At 37.4% G+C, this 15757-nt stretch overlaps 1 long non-coding RNA gene across 1 annotated transcript in view; it reads left to right on the top strand.

The window, feature by feature from the left end:
- Positions 1-2331: 2331 nt before the first annotated feature.
- Positions 2332-15757, top strand: part of LOC125915510 (uncharacterized) — a 36577-nt gene continuing 23151 nt past the window's right edge. The window contains exons 1-2 of the long non-coding RNA XR_007455688.1: positions 2332-2513; positions 3108-3206. This is a non-coding gene — a long non-coding RNA (uncharacterized LOC125915510). The remainder of the gene's footprint in view (positions 2514-3107; positions 3207-15757) is intronic.

The following is a 15757-nucleotide window of genomic DNA, read 5'->3' as shown; positions in this document are numbered from 1 at the left end:
TCCGTGTCAAAAATCAATTGACTATACAGATATTAGTTTATTTCTAGACTCTCAATTCTATTCCATTGAGATATATGTCTATCTTTATGTCAATTCTACACTATTTTGATTACTGTAACTTTGTGGTTACTATGTTTTGAAATTGGGAAATGTGAGTACTCTTTTTTCTTTTTCAAAATAATTTTAATCTGTTTTAAGCTTGTGTCTGGGGCCCCTCGCAATTCCATATACATTTATGGATCAGCTTTTCCATTTCTACCAAAAAAAAAAAAAAAAGGCCACTGGGATTTTCATGGGGACTGCATTGTATATGTAGATCATTTTGGGTCCTACTGCCACCCTGAGAATATTAAGTTTTCTAATTCATAAACAAAGGATGTCTTTCCATTAATTTAGTCTTTAATTATAGCATTTAAAAAAAATTTCCAGTGCGCAAGTATTGCATGTATTCAGTTAAATTTAGTCCTATTTTATTATTTTTGAATATACAGAAAACTGAATTGTTTTCTTAATTTTTTTGGTCATTACTAGTGTATAGAAATACAAGTGATTTTGGTATATTAGTCATTTATTGAAGCTTCACTAAATTTATTAGCCCTAATAAAAGTAAATTAAAAATCTCCAGGATTTCCTATATGTGAAATTATATCATCTGCAAAGAGGAATAGTTTTACTTGTTTCTTTCCAATTTGGATGCCTCATTCCTTTTTTTTTTTTTTTTTTCTGTGCCTAATCGTTCAGGTTAAACTTTTCAGCACAATGTTGCTTATACCATTTTGAATAGAAGAAGCAGAAGCTGGCATTCTTTTCTTGTGCCTGATATCAGCAGGAAATCTTTTGGTCTTTCACCATTGATTATGATTATGATGTTAGTGGTAATTTTTTCATAAGTGCCATTAATCAGATTGAAGAAGTTCTGTTCAATCCTACTTCGTTGAATGTTTTATCATGAAAAAGTGTTGGATTTTGTCAAATTCTTTTTCTGCATCAACAGATTGTATGTTTTCCTTGATTCTATTAATATATTACACTGATCCATTTTTGTATGTGGAACCCCTTGCATTCCTGAGATAAATCTCACTTGATCATGGTGGTTTGCAAGGACTTTCTTGAGGATTTTTTTTCATCTTTGACTTAATTTCTTGTAATGTCTTTGCCTGGTTTTGGCATCAGGATAACGTTGGCCCCATGGAATGAGTTAGGAAGTGTTCACCATTCTAAGAAGAGAGAAGGACTGGTGTTAATTTTTCTTTAAACATTTGATACAATTCACTAGTGAAGCCATCTGCTCCTGGGCTTTTGTCAGGAGGTTTTTGACTACTGATTCAATTTATTTACTTGTTATAAGTCTATTTACATTTTCTTTTTTTCCCTTGAGTCAGTTTTGGTAGGTTATGTGTTTCCAGGGAATTTGTCTATTTTACTTAGGCTTGTCAGCATACATTATTCATAGTTTTATCTTATAATCCCTTTTGTTCCTTTAATGTCTCTAGTAATGTCCCCATTATACTGTGTTCAAGTCATCTTTTTCTTGATCAAGAGTTCAGTTGGTTGCTGTAAACCTGTGACTACTTTCCAGCGTTCCCACAAAGTCAATTCTGACGCTTATCTTCTTGACGTTTCTTTTTAGGGATGGGCTCTTGTAGCTTCCTACCCTGTTATTTGCACCGATGCACTTCTACTTTTTGTTTTCTATTAGAGTAGAATGGCCAACTGCCTCTGAAACGCGAAGTTCCTTCCCCCGTACATCCCGCCTGACTGGGATTCGGTTCCCCACTCCTGGCCTTCCCACCATCTGGGTATCTGTCCTCCACCATTTCTTTGAAGCTCTCTAGCTCTAGCACTAAGCTATGTCCCTCCAAATGTTTTCCACCCTCCCTCCTCCTCACGCTCCCCACCAGCACCACCCAAACCCCCGCTCCTTCTGATTGTAGGAGCTCGCCCTTCATTGCTTAACCCTCCCGCGCGCGCGCACGCGCACAACACACACACACACACACACACACACACACACACACACACACACGTGTCACTCTCTTACCCTTAGCCAGCAGGCTCCGCTGTGGTCAGGGCGCCTCAGAGACTGCACTGGCGCCGACTCGAAGGCCCCAGAGCCTCTCTCTGGCAAGACGGCGCTTCCCTCCGGGGCTCTGCGGGGCCCCGGGCTCGCGGAGGCTCCACGTGAGCGTCTCCCCCCACGCCGAGCGCGCGCACGCCTGCCCGCCAGCGCCTTCGCGGAGGGATCTGGGAGTGAAGCGCCGGGCCGGGCGCGGGTCGCACAGGTGCTTGGGCCGGACGCGAAACGGCTTTCAGTGGTTAGAAAGAGTAAGGGAGAAAGAGAAAAGGGAGGGTGCGAGAACTGGAGCGGAAGAAGAGAGAGGGAGGGGTATCATCAAGACGGTCCGAGCGCGGCGAGGGGGTAGGACGGGCGCTCAGCTCCGCGACAGGGGTTTTCCCTTGGTAACGGACCAAACGACCGAGTCAAGCAGCCGTGGGCTGTATGGTGGTGAGGGGTAAGGAATAACGATAAAAAATAGAAAAGGCGCCGCTAGACTGCAGCATTTTCAAGCTTGGGTTGGAGCGCAGCCCAGGTCCCGCGAACTGGGAACCGGGAAGGCGGTACTGGACGCTGCCGCGTCGCGAGACGGAAAGCGGCCGTGAGCCTCCCTGGGCCCCGCGCACCCCCGGGCCGGCCGTCGGGAAGGGCTTGCACCCCACCTCTTGCACCTCCTGTCAGGCCTCGCATACGTGATTTAGGCAACAGCGTTCAAGTAATAAGCAAATAAGCATATATATTTTTAAGTGAATATTATTATGACCTCACTTTTTCCGGAGTTGAGCTGCTTTGAATGGTCTTGAAACGGTTTAGTAGTTTTCTGAATTCTCAAGTGTCTTTTCATCAGATAGCGGACGCAGTAATTCGGTGTTGCTGCAGCCCTATCCGTCGATAAGAGGACTTTTTCGAGAGGCTGCAGCCAAGGAACGAGACTGAGAAAGTCGCTCTTAAACGTTTTCTGTCTACCGACTACTCTCTGAGATTAAGTTCTCTTTAAAGTATTTCTGAACATTTTGAGAATAATCAGCTCCTAACCTTTGTCTCCATTTAGATGGATGATGTAGCTGCCCCACTTCCTACTTGCACTCTTGTTTACTGGAAAAATGGATGGGAGATCTGTGGAGGCGGTAAAGCGAGGAGTTCTAACTCTGTAAGTAAGCTTACCATTCCCTAATTCATTCAATCAATAATCACTGAGCACTTCTTGTACGCCAGGCACTGTGCTAGGCAATAGAAGTAAAGGGCTCATCATCCCGAAAGAAAAAAAAAATAACAAAACAGGAGGTACTGTAGGTGTTCTTAAATCTTTTCATGTTTTGTTCTAGTTATCTCCTGAGGGAGTCCTTCCTTTCCATGGCAGGGGGAGAACAATATTAACTGACTAAAACCATACCTGTTCCCCAACCAAGCCAGTCTTTCTTGATTCGGTAAAGAGCACCAAAAAAATTTTTTTTTTATTTTTTTTAATGTTTATTTATTTTTGAGACAGGGAGAGACAGCATGAACGGGGGAGGGTCAGAGAGAGAGGGAGACACAGAATCTGAAACAGGCTCCAGGCTCTGAGCTGTCAGCACAGAGCCTGAAGCGGGGGCAAGATCATGACCTGAGCCAAAGTTGGACGCTTAACGGACTGAGCCACCCAGGCGCCCCAAAAATATTTTTTAATAAGAGAACAATTCACCATATTAGTCTACCTAGAAGAAGCTAGTGATGGTATTTTTTCTTTATTGGAGGTGAGGAGGGAGAAAGGGAGAGAGAGAAATAGCGTTCCTCTCATTATAAATCATTTAATGGAATGATTTTTGTTGTTGTCAATGACTCACGTGTGAAAACTGTTGCTACAGATGAAATTTGAAGTTAGCAACCTGGGAAGTAAATCTTGAGTCCTTCTACCTACCAGCTTCTAAAGTAACCAAGTCTGATAAATTGCTACATGATTTTAAAGCTGTTTTAACATGTAAAAAATATATATATATATTGGTTGCCATACACTTAAGCTTTAGATAGGAACAGCAAGGCAAAATAGGTTTGGTTTTTACAAATCAAGGAATCTCTATAGATAGGAAGCTGAGAAAATGACTTTGCAGGAAGCTAAACAATAATCAAATAAAATGTTTCCCTTAGGACCCTTGAGATGAGATTGATGAGAGGAGGGAAGAGAGAAATGGGGAATGTCTCTCTTTTTGACAGAAAAAGTCCCTGAAGTAAATAGTTCTTAGAAAGGGACACTTGTCCACTGGGCCCACCGTAGAACCAGAGGTACCATCAGAAAGTGAGTCAGGGTTGTGAGGGGCCAGTCAGCTCCAAAGCAGAGTTAATAATTTCCATGTCTGCCCTATATGAAGTAGATCAATCATGTAGAAACCAAAAGAGAAGGGAATTGATTTCACAGTTTCAGTTAGAAGGTAGTACCGTTACAGGAAACCAACCCCTGAACAAGGCTAAAAAAACCTAAGTTTGGGTGACGAGTGTATGTAAATAAGACCAATTTTCCTTTTTCCTTTTCTTTCTTTTCCTCTTGTGCAAAGTGTTTCCATAATGTTGAAAAGGGCGTGGATAAATATTGCTGAGGGGAGTAAAATTACATAAAATCCACAGAGAAAAATTAGCAATATCGATGAAAAATTTAAAGGGACATCTCTTCAATTAATTCCACCTCTAGAAACGATTCTGCAGATATATTTGCACATGTGCAAAATGGCCCATGTGTAAGAATAGTAACTGTAGTTTTGTAATGACACAAGAGATGAGACTATTTCAATGGCTATAAATGGAGAGGGATCAATTAAATTATGAGGCTTCCCTAAAATTAATAATATATAGCTATTAATGCAGCAGATCTGGCAGAAATATAGTGATTTTCAAGATACGTTGTTGAGGGGGAAAAAGGGTATAGGATAATGTGTGTAAAATAATTCAACTTAAATTTTAAAAATATTTGTGTATACATAGAATATTTCTGGAAAGACATGCAAAATGTTGTTGACTGTTGCCTCAAGGGAAGGATGTAGGTATCCGAGGGCTGTGTGGAGGGAAATTTATTTTGTACAGAACACAATTTGCTACCAGTTTTAAAAACAAGTGTTTGAACTATCTAATACAAATAAATAACTAATAAAATAAGCCAAGCACTGGTAGCAGGAAGTTTTTCTAGAACTTACCACATTCTATTTCGTAAGAATTCTGCAACTGTCAAAATTGCGTTAACAGGAAGAGAGAAAAGAAACCATCAGGATAAGTGATTCAGTTAGGCCTCATCTAAGCCTTAGTTTCCTCATTTGTAAAATGGGTACAAGGGTAACTATTTTGCAGAGTTGTTGTCTGGATTAGACATAAAGGCTATGAATTATTATAATAGTAGTACACACACACACACACACACACACACTCCTCTGACTCAGGCCTTCAGTTTCCCCAGTGTAATTCCCAGAAAAAGATCAAGCTGGACCTGAAACAGGAAGAATTTATTTTCTTACCAGCACAGGATTTAGCACTAGTAGTAAGTCCCATCCCCTTGGATTTCATTTACTAAATGGGAAAATGGATCCCTGGATACCATGATGACCAAGACAAAACTCTGTGCTTTCAACAGTATTATGCAGTTTATACATAAGTGGATTTGCACTCAAATAATAGAGAACAAAACTAGTATTTCCCTTTGCTGTTACTCTTCTCCCCAGAGATTAATTGCTGATATCGTCGTAAAGGTGAGGGAGATCCTTTATGACTTACGGTTTTGTTTGATGCATGTTGTTTCCCCCCTTCATTAGCATCATAAAGTATACACTGGCTAAAATATCAATATGTCTTAGAGGTTTTTCGCAGGTCATAAAGATTCTTCCCTATTCTTTTAAACTGCTGCAGGTAGCCTAGTGTATGGATAAATGTGCCATTTATTTAATCATTTACCTGTTGATGGACATTGAAGTTGTTTTCAATTTTTACTAGTATAAAATGCCCAAAAGAGCATGGTTATACATATATCTGTTTCGTATATTCAAACCCATATTTTTTTCTTTCTTTCTTTTTCCTCTGAGGCTATTAATCTTGGTTATAAACATTACAAATGTCTGCCAGCTTGTTGCTTGTATTATTACTTTGTATATGGTATCATTCAACCTACAGAATTAAATTTTTTGATGGAAATAAATGTACCAACCATTATTTTAAAAAGATGTTTTTCTTACAACTTTGTTTTCTTGTTTAAGGTCTTTTACACACCCAAGATTATATGCACATATTCTCCTATATATTCTGTTATTATTTGAAATTTACATATTTTATCAACCTGGAATTTATTTTCAGTGTATGTCAAGTTGTAGTAGGCAGTATAGTGCTCCTCCACACAAGATGGCCGTGTCCCAATCTCCAGAACCTGTGAATATGTTAGGATACAGTATGCAAAATGAAATTAAGGTTGGAGATGGAATTAAGGTGGTAATCAGCAGACCTTGCGATGATGTATTAGTTTCCTATTGCTGCTATGACAAACCACCATAAATTTAGCAACTTTAAAACAACACAAATTTCTCCTGAAAGTCAGAAGTCTTCTTCTGAAAGTCAGAAGGCCAAATGAAATAAGTTTCACTGGGCTGGAGTGAAAATGTAGGGCTGATTCTTTCTGGAGGCTCTGAGGGGAAAGTCTGATACCTTCTTTTTTTCATCTTGTAGTGGCCACTTGTATTCCTTGACATGCAGCCCTCTCTTCTACCTTCAAAGCCTGTCTCTCTAATCTCTGCTTCTGTCATCATATCTCCTTCACCTTCCTGTTGTCAAATCTCTGACACACTTATAAGGACACTTGTGATTACATTTAGGGCTCATCCGGATAATCCAGGATAATTTCCTCATTTCAAGATCCTTAATTATGTATGCAAAGTCCCTTTTTCCATATAAAGTAACAATCATAGGTTCCAGGAACTCAGGCCCAGATATTTTGGGGGACATTATTCAGTCTGCCATATATAGAGTGATTATTTTGGATTATCCAGATGGGCCCAAAGTATCACAATTCTTATAAATAAAAGAGGGAGGCAGAACAAAGAGAGCCTGAGACATAGCATTGTGAAAAAGACACAGCCTGATGTTGCTGGCTTTCAAGATAGAAGGAGGGTGTAATAAACCAAGGAATGTGGGTGACCGCTAGAGAGTGGAAAAGGCAAGAAACAATTATCCCCTAGTGCCTCCATAGCCATGTTAACACATTAATTCTAACCCAGTAAGACCCATCTTAGAAGTTTTTTTAAAAAACCTTAATTTTAGTAAGAACATTTAACATGAAATTTACCCTCTTAACAAAATTTTAAGTATACAATGCAGTATTGTTAACTATAGGTATAATGTTGTACAGCAGATCTCTAGAACTTATTCATCTTGCTTAACTGAAACTTTATGGATATTGATTAATAACTTACATTTTCAGGGTACTTGGGTGGCTTGGTTGGGTGTCCAACTTTGGCTCAGGTCATTATCTCATGGCTCATGGGTTTGAGCCCTGCATCGGGCTCTATGCTAACAGCTCAGAACCTGGAGACTGCTTTGGATTCTGTGTCTCCCTCTGTCTCTGCCCCTCCCCACTCATGCTCTGTCTCTCAAAACTGAAAAAAAATTACAAAATTTTTTAAAAATAATAATTCACATTTTCCCCTTTCTCCAGCCCCTGGAAACCACATTACATATTTTGATTCTATGAATTTGACTTTTTTAGATACCTCATGTAATGTGAAATCATGCGATTTTTGTCTTTCTGTGACTGGTTCATTCCACTTAGCATAATGTATTCAAGGTTCATCCATGTTGTTGCATATGACAGAATTTTCTTCTTTTTTAAGGCTTCTTTTCCATTGTATGTGTATACCACAATTTCTTTATTCATCTGTCGATGAACATTTATATTGTTTTCACATCTTGGCAATTGTGAATGGTTCTGTAATGAACATGGGAATGCTAATATTTTTTTAAGATTCTCTTTCAATTTTTTTGGATAAATATCCAGAAGTGGGATTGCTGGATCATATTTTTATTTAAAAATTTAATCTCCATTCTGTTTACCATAGTGGTTACACAATTTTGCATTCCCACCAGCAGTGCACAAGGGTTCCAATTTCTCTATATCCTCACCAACATTTGTAGGTTTTTTGTTTTTTTTGTTTTTACAATAGCCATTCTTAAAAACATGAAGTCATAGGGGCGCCTGGGTGGCGCAGTTGGTTAAGCGACCGACTTCAGCCAGGTCACGATCTCATGGTCCGTGAGTTCGAGCCCCACGTCAGGCTCTGGGCTAATGGCTCGGAGCCTGGAGCCTGTTTCCGATTCTGTGTCTCCCTCTCTCTCTGCCCCTCCCCCGTTCATGCTCTGTCTCCCTCTGACCAAAAAAAAAAAAAAAAAAAAAAAAAAAGTTGAAAAAATGTGAAGTCATATTTTATTGTTTTTTGATTTGCATTCCCTAGTAATTAGTGCGGTTGGAGCATTTTTCATGTACCCGATAGCCATTTATTTATATTTCTTTTTTTGAGAAATGTCTGGTAACTCCTTAGCTCATTTTTAAATCAGGTTTTGGTTTTTTTGCTATTGAGCTGTAGGAGTTCCTTATATATTTTGGATATTAACCCCTTACCAGATATATGGTTTGCACATATTTTCTCACATTCCACAATTTCCCTTTTCACTCTGCTAATTGTTTTCATTGCTGTACAGAAGCTTTTTAGTTTGATGCAGTCCCACTTCACTGTGATGCCTTTAGCTTTGTTCTTTCTCAAGATTGTTTGGCTATTCTGTGTCCTTTGGGATTCTATATGAATTTTAGGATTTTTTTTCTGTTTCTGAAAAAAAAAAAAGCCATAGGATTTTGATAGGGAATGCTTTGAAATGGTAGGTCACTTTGTGGACCTTTTATCCACTGTGTGGATATTTTAATAATATCAGTTCTTCCAATCCATGAACATAGGATGTCTTTCCATTAATTTATGTCTTCTTTAATGTCATTTATCAACTTTTTAAAGTAGGCTCCATGCCCAGTGTGGGGCTTAAACTAATGACCCTGAGATCAAGGGCTGTATGCTCTACTGGCTGAGCCAGCCACGCACCCCTCATTTATTGAAGTTTTGAAGCATTCGGTATACAAGTCTTTCACCTCATTAGTTAAGTTTATTTCAAAGCATTTTGTTATGTTTAATGCTATTGCAAATGGGACTTTTATTTCTGCATAGTTCATTGTTAGTGTATAGAAACACAATTGATTTTTTATATTGATTTTGTATTATAACACTTTACTGAATTAATGTATTAGTTCTTACAGGTTTTTTTTTTAAGTCTTTAGAGTTTTCTACATGTAAGATTATGCCATTCGCAGAGATAATTTTACTTCTTCCTTTCTAATTTGGTTGCCTTTTACTTTATTTTCTTGTCTAATTGCAGTGGCTAGGACTTCCAGTACTACGTTGAACTGAAGTGGAAAGAATAGGCATCCCTGCTGATTTTTCAGTTTCAAGAACAGCTTTCCATTTTTCACTGTTCAGTATGATGTTAATTGCAGGCTTTTCGTATATGGTCATTATTATGTTAGGGTAATTTCTTTCAGTTCCTACTTTATTGACTGTTTTATCATGAAAGGATGTTGAATTTTGTCAAATGTTTGGTCTGTTATCTATTGAAATAATTACTGTGGATAGTGTTTTTGTTACTAATTTAATCTTTTATTGTAGGTCTGTTCAGATTATCTTCTGCTTGCGTCATTTTAGAAATTTGTGTGTTTCCAGGACTTTGCCTACTTTATTTAGGCTATCTAATTTGCTCATACAATTGCTCATAGTATCCTTTTATAATCCTTTTTATTTCTATAAGAAGAGTAGGGGTGTCTCATCTTTCATTTCTAATTCCAGCAGTTTGAATGCCATCTCTTTTGTCTTTGTTAATCAAGCTAAAGTTTTATCAATTTTGTTGCTCTTTAAGAAAATAAGCTTTTTAATTGATTTTCTATATTTTTAAATTTTGTTTTATGAATTTCCACTCTGATTTGCTATTTACTTTCTTCTTCTTGCTTTAGGTTTATTTTGCTCTTCTTTTTCCAGTATTTTAAAGTGGAAAGTTAGGTTATTGGTTTGGGATCTTTCTTTCTTCTTGAAATGTTTCTGTGAACACTGCTTTTGCTACATCCCTTAAGTTTTGGTGTGTGTCTCCATTTTTATTCATCTCAACTTTGAGATGTTTTTGAGATTTTTAAAGTTCCCTTTTGATTTTTTCTTTGACCCATTGATTATTTAGAAGTGTGTTGTTTGATATCTTATGTTTCTGAATTTTTCAGTTTTCTGTCTGCGGTTGATTCATAATGTTGAAAAACATATCTTTATATCATTTCTATCCTTTTAATTTTTTAATGATTTCTATTCTGTATACTTTATTAAAACAATCCTTTAATTATTTCTACTATACTTTAAATTCATTGAGTTTTGTATTATGGTCTATGATCTATTCTGGAGAATAGCTCATATACACTTGGGAAGAGTATATTCTGTTCCTGTTTTGAGGACCATTGTATAAATGGTTGATTTATAGTGTTGCCCAAATCCTCTATTTCCTTGTTGATCTTCTGGATAGTTTAATTGTTCTATCTATTATTGGAAGTGGGGTATTGAAATATTAAACTATTATTAAGTTCTTATTATTAAACTATTATTAAGTTCTTTATTTTAATTCCAGTACAGTTAACATACAATGTTATATTAGTTTCAGGTGTACAAATAGTGATTCAACAATTCTATACATTACTCAGTGCTCATCATGGTAAGTGTACTCTATTCCCCTTCACTTATTCCACCTATCCCTCCAGAACATTTTTAGTGTTTATTTGTTTTTGAGAGAGAGAGACAGAGCATGAGCAGGGGAAGGGAAGAGAGAGAGGGAGACACAGAACTCAAAGTGGGCTCCAGGCCCTGCGCTGTCAGCACAGCCTGACGCAGGGCATGAATTTACGAACCATGAGATCATGACCAGAGCTGAAGTCGGATGCTCAACCGCTTGAGCCACCCAGAAGCCCCGTTTAGAACCTTTTTAATGTCTGCTTTTTCTGATGTTATAGCCACTCCAGCTTATTTGTTGTTGCTCTTTGCATAATGCACCGCTTTCCGTTCATTTGCTTCAAGTCTTTGTATTTTGAATCTAAAATGTGTCTCCCGTAGACAGCATAGAGTGGATCTTTAATGCACTGACAATCTCTGCCTTTTAATCAAATTATTTAATATAGTCACATTTAATGTTATTGATATATTTGGATTTATATCTGCCATTTTCTTTATGTTTTTGTATGTCTTACATCTTTTTAGTTCCTTTATTTCTTCTTTACTGCTCTCTTTTGCATTAAACTAATATTATCTGATGTACCATTTTAATTTTTAATCGTCTTTTATGCTATATTTTTTCAATTTTTATTTAAATTACAGTTAGTTAACATGTAGTATAATATTAATTTCAGGTGTATAATATAGTGATTCGTCACTTCCATACAATCCCTGGTGCTCATCATATACTATATATTTTTTGAGTAAGTTTCTTACTGATTGCTCTAGGCTTACGATATACATCTTAACTTATCAGAATCAGCTTTATATTTATATTTATATTAATATTAATTTAATTCCAGTGAGATTTAGAAACATTACTGGTAAATAGCTCCATTCCCTTTCCTCCGTTTTCTGTTATTATTGATATACATATTATATCTGTACGTTACAAACCCAATGCATGATTATAATTATATAATACTATGTCTTTTAGACTAGTTAAGAGAAGAAAGGAGAGCAAGTACATATTTATAGCTTTTCTTATATTAACCTTCTTATTTATCATTTCTGATTCTCTTTATTTATTCTTGGAGAATCAAGTCACCATTTGGCGTTATTTCCTTAGCCCAATATAACTCCCCCCCCCCATACCTTTTGTGCAGTTATTAGCAAACGTATTACATTTGTATGTATCATAGGTCCAAGAATACATTACATACATATTGATTTACACAGTTGCTTTTTAAATTGGGTAGGAGAAGAAAGGAGAAAAATGGATTTATGTTGTCTTTTTTATGACATAATTATCATTACCAGTGCTCTTTGTTTTTTAATAAGAATTTAATTACCATTGGGGGTCACTTACTTTCAGTCTGACTAACTTCCTTTAGAATTTCTTATAAGGAGGGTCTGCTAACAACAGATTCTCTTTGTTCATCTGGGAATATCTTTCATTTACTTTTGTTTTTTAAAGATAGATTTGCTGAATATAGGATTCTTGGTTAACAGTTTCTTACTTTGAGCACTTCAAATATATTATCCCATCGTTTCCTGGTCTCCATTGTTTCTGCTGCAGATGTCATATTTTAATAATTTTGAGGTTCCCTTGAAAATGAGTCATTTTCTTACTCCTGTCAATTTTCTCCCTGTGTTTTGTTCTTTCAGAATTTTTTTAAGTTTATTTATTTAGAGAGAGAGAGAGAGAGAGCACGTACGAGCAGGGGAGGGGCAGAGAGAGAGGGAGAGAGATGGTGAGAGAGAGGGTGACAGTTTCCTCACTATCAATGCAGAGCTCAATGCAGGGCTCAGCCTCACAAACCATGAGATCATGACCTGAGCCAAAATCAAGAATCAGTGCTTAACCCACTGAGCCATCCAGGCACCCATGGTTCTTTCAGAATTTTTACTATGTTTTTATTTGTGGAACTTTGTGTTTTCCTACCTGGAGTTTGTTGAGCTACCTATATGTGTAGATTATTGTTTTTCAGTAAATTTGAGATGTTGTTCATCCATTATTTCTTCAAATATTGCTGCGCTTAATACTGTCCATATTTCTCTGAAGCTCTGTTCATTTTTCTTCATTCGTTTCTCTCTCTGCTCTTCAGGTTGCATAATCTCTATTATCTTTATTCACATTTGCTAATTATTTCTCTTTTTAAAATTTTATTTATTTATTTTGCGAGAGCATGAATGGGATAGGGGTAGAGAGAGAGGGAGTGAGATTTCCAAGCAGGCTCGGTGCTGTCAGCTCAGAGCTTGATGCAGAGGCTTCAGCTCAGGAACCATGAGGTCATGACCTGAGCAGAGTCAAGAGTTGGACACTCAACTGATTAAGCCGCCCAGGGCCCCACTACTAATTATTTCTTAATCACATCTACTGTTGAGCCTCTTCAGTGAAGTTTTCACTTTAGTCATTGTACTTTTCTAGTCTAGAATTTCCATTTGATTCTTTTTTATAATTTCTATCTCTTTATTGATATTCTGTATTTGCTGAACATGTTCATCATTCCTTTTTAACTCTTTAGTCATGACTCCCTTTAGTTCTTTGAACATGTTTATAATGACTACTTTGAAGACTTTGTTAAATTTGACATCTGGTTACTCTGTAGGCAGTTAGGCACTTTCTGTCGTCTGCCTTTTTTTTTCCCCCCAGGGTGCGGGTCATACTTTCCTGTTTCCTTGCATGACTAATCATTTTTGTTGGAATCTGGACATTTTAGATAATATATTTTGGCAACTCTGGGTACTGGTGCCTCCCCTTTTGTTGTTTGCTTGTTTATTTGTTTAGTAACATTATTTTAATAGAGTCTGTTTCTTGCACTGATAAGCTTCTGATATTGCTCTTCAGGGAGCATATCCTTGGGTTATATGCACAGTCACCCTGGGTTAATGGTGGTTTTTTTCAAGGTTCTCTTTGGTTGTCTCTTTTCCTGATCATACCCAGTTGTTAAACTCTAATCGCTGGGTGATTTCTTTATGGCTTTCAATCAGTACCCTGGGGTATAAATTGCTCATCAACTAAACCAAAGAAATTCAGACTCCTTTGAAGGGATAGTTCTGGAAGGCAGTTACTAATATTTGTTCTGACCCTAGACAGTTTCCTGTAGCTATGTTCTTCCAGGTTCTCTCCTGCACACTAGCTGGCTCACAATTTACCTTATATGTCCAATGATTCTACCCATATCATCCCAATTGCCCTTCAGTACTTCTTTCACTAATAGAGTAGTTTTGGGGGGCACCTTTAGGCTTGAACTTCTCCACACTCTCTTGCAAATAAAGTCATTTCCTTTAGGAAAAGCTTTATTGCCTACTCTCCCTCCAGGAAAAGTCTTGGAGTTATGGCTATGGACCTGGAAGCGAGGACAATGGCAAGCTTCTCTCTAAATGACATTCCCAGTTTAGGAGCTGAGTGCTCAGTGGTGGTGGTTAGGGTGGGGTGGGCAGTATCTTCTGCTTTTTGTTTTTGTTTTGTTTTGTTTTGTTTTGTTTTGCTTGATTCTCCCAGCATGTAGTCAACAGACTGGTGGAAAGATGATTGGGGTCCCAATATTCTCAGCAACACCACACCCAGGGTAGAGCTCCTTAGGGACTGGGTAGAAGAAAAACTCCATCTCTATGCTTGCCTATAACTTAGCCTCAGTAGCAGATCGGTGGGGGAAAGATGAGAAATACTGACTTCCTGCCCCTCCTGGGATGATAGCTTTCTAACTGGGAACTAGGGGAGATGAAACTGTGCTCTTGCCTGAGCCAGCCTAGAGTGAAGTTTCCATCTTGCTGAATTGGGAGGAAGGGGAAGCAGATTTCTCAGTTCAAATACCACAGACTGTCAAGGTTCTTCACACATTTTAATAAATTCTCTTGAATGTGTGTTTATTCAGATGTGTGTACTTAACCATACTGAGCAATTTTAGCTGGTTGTTTTAAAATTGTTTTCACTGGGTTTGCTGGTGACTGAGACTACGGAGTTCCTCAGGCTGTCATGCTGAGAGTCTGAGGAATGCTACCCATCTTTATTTCCTCTTTCTGGAACATGTATTCTCTTCAGTAAGATTTACATTGGAACTTCTGCTATGCTTTACATTTCAAGCTGTCATATTTTCCATCTCTTTATTTCTGTTATATTCTTTTCTGTGTGAGCTCTACACCCAATGCGAGGCTAGAATTCAACTCACAACCCGGAGATCAGGAGTCACATGCTATGCCAACTGAGCCAGCCAGGCACCCCTATTTCTCTGTACATTCTGAGTTTATTTTCTTTAGTTCATAATCCATCTAACCAATTTTCTCTCCAACTCTGTCTAATATTCTGAGTTACTCTTGAATTTTTAATTTTATTTGAGTAATTTCATTTTGATTTTAATTCAGTTTTATTGCATTTAATTTTAATTTTATTAAAATTTTATATTTTAAATTTTCTTTAGTACTATTTAGTTCTTTTAAAAATCTGCCTGGTATTTTAAGATAGGGTCTCATTGATTTCTTATATTTTCTCCTCCTATGGCTTTGTTTCTAATCATTTATCCAATATGTATTTCATAGTATATATCTGATCCATTCTTAAATTCTAAGGAATTTCTGTTTCTTGTTTACTAAGCTTTTTTGCCATGAATGACTTAAATTTTATGAAATGCTCTTTCTGTATATATATTAAGATATTTTTAATCTTAAACAGGGAGGCTGTCACCTTACATTTCATGTGTTTAAATGGAGGTAACTTTGAATCAGAATATCATTTTTTTGCAACCCAATTTAAATTAATGGATAGATAGGTCATCTGGGTGGCTCAGTTGGTTGAGCTGTCCAACTGGACTCTTGATTTCAGCTCAGGTCATGATCTCAAGGTCATGGGATTGAGCCCCATGTCCGGCTCTGCACTAAGCAGTGGAGCCTGCTTAAGATTCTCTCTCTCTTCCTATCTATCTTC

This window comes from Panthera uncia, chromosome D4, assembly GCF_023721935.1.
Source record: "Panthera uncia isolate 11264 chromosome D4, Puncia_PCG_1.0, whole genome shotgun sequence".
In the NCBI taxonomy this organism is placed as follows: Eukaryota; Metazoa; Chordata; class Mammalia; order Carnivora; family Felidae; genus Panthera; species Panthera uncia.
This window is presented reverse-complemented; position numbering and strand designations above follow the sequence as displayed.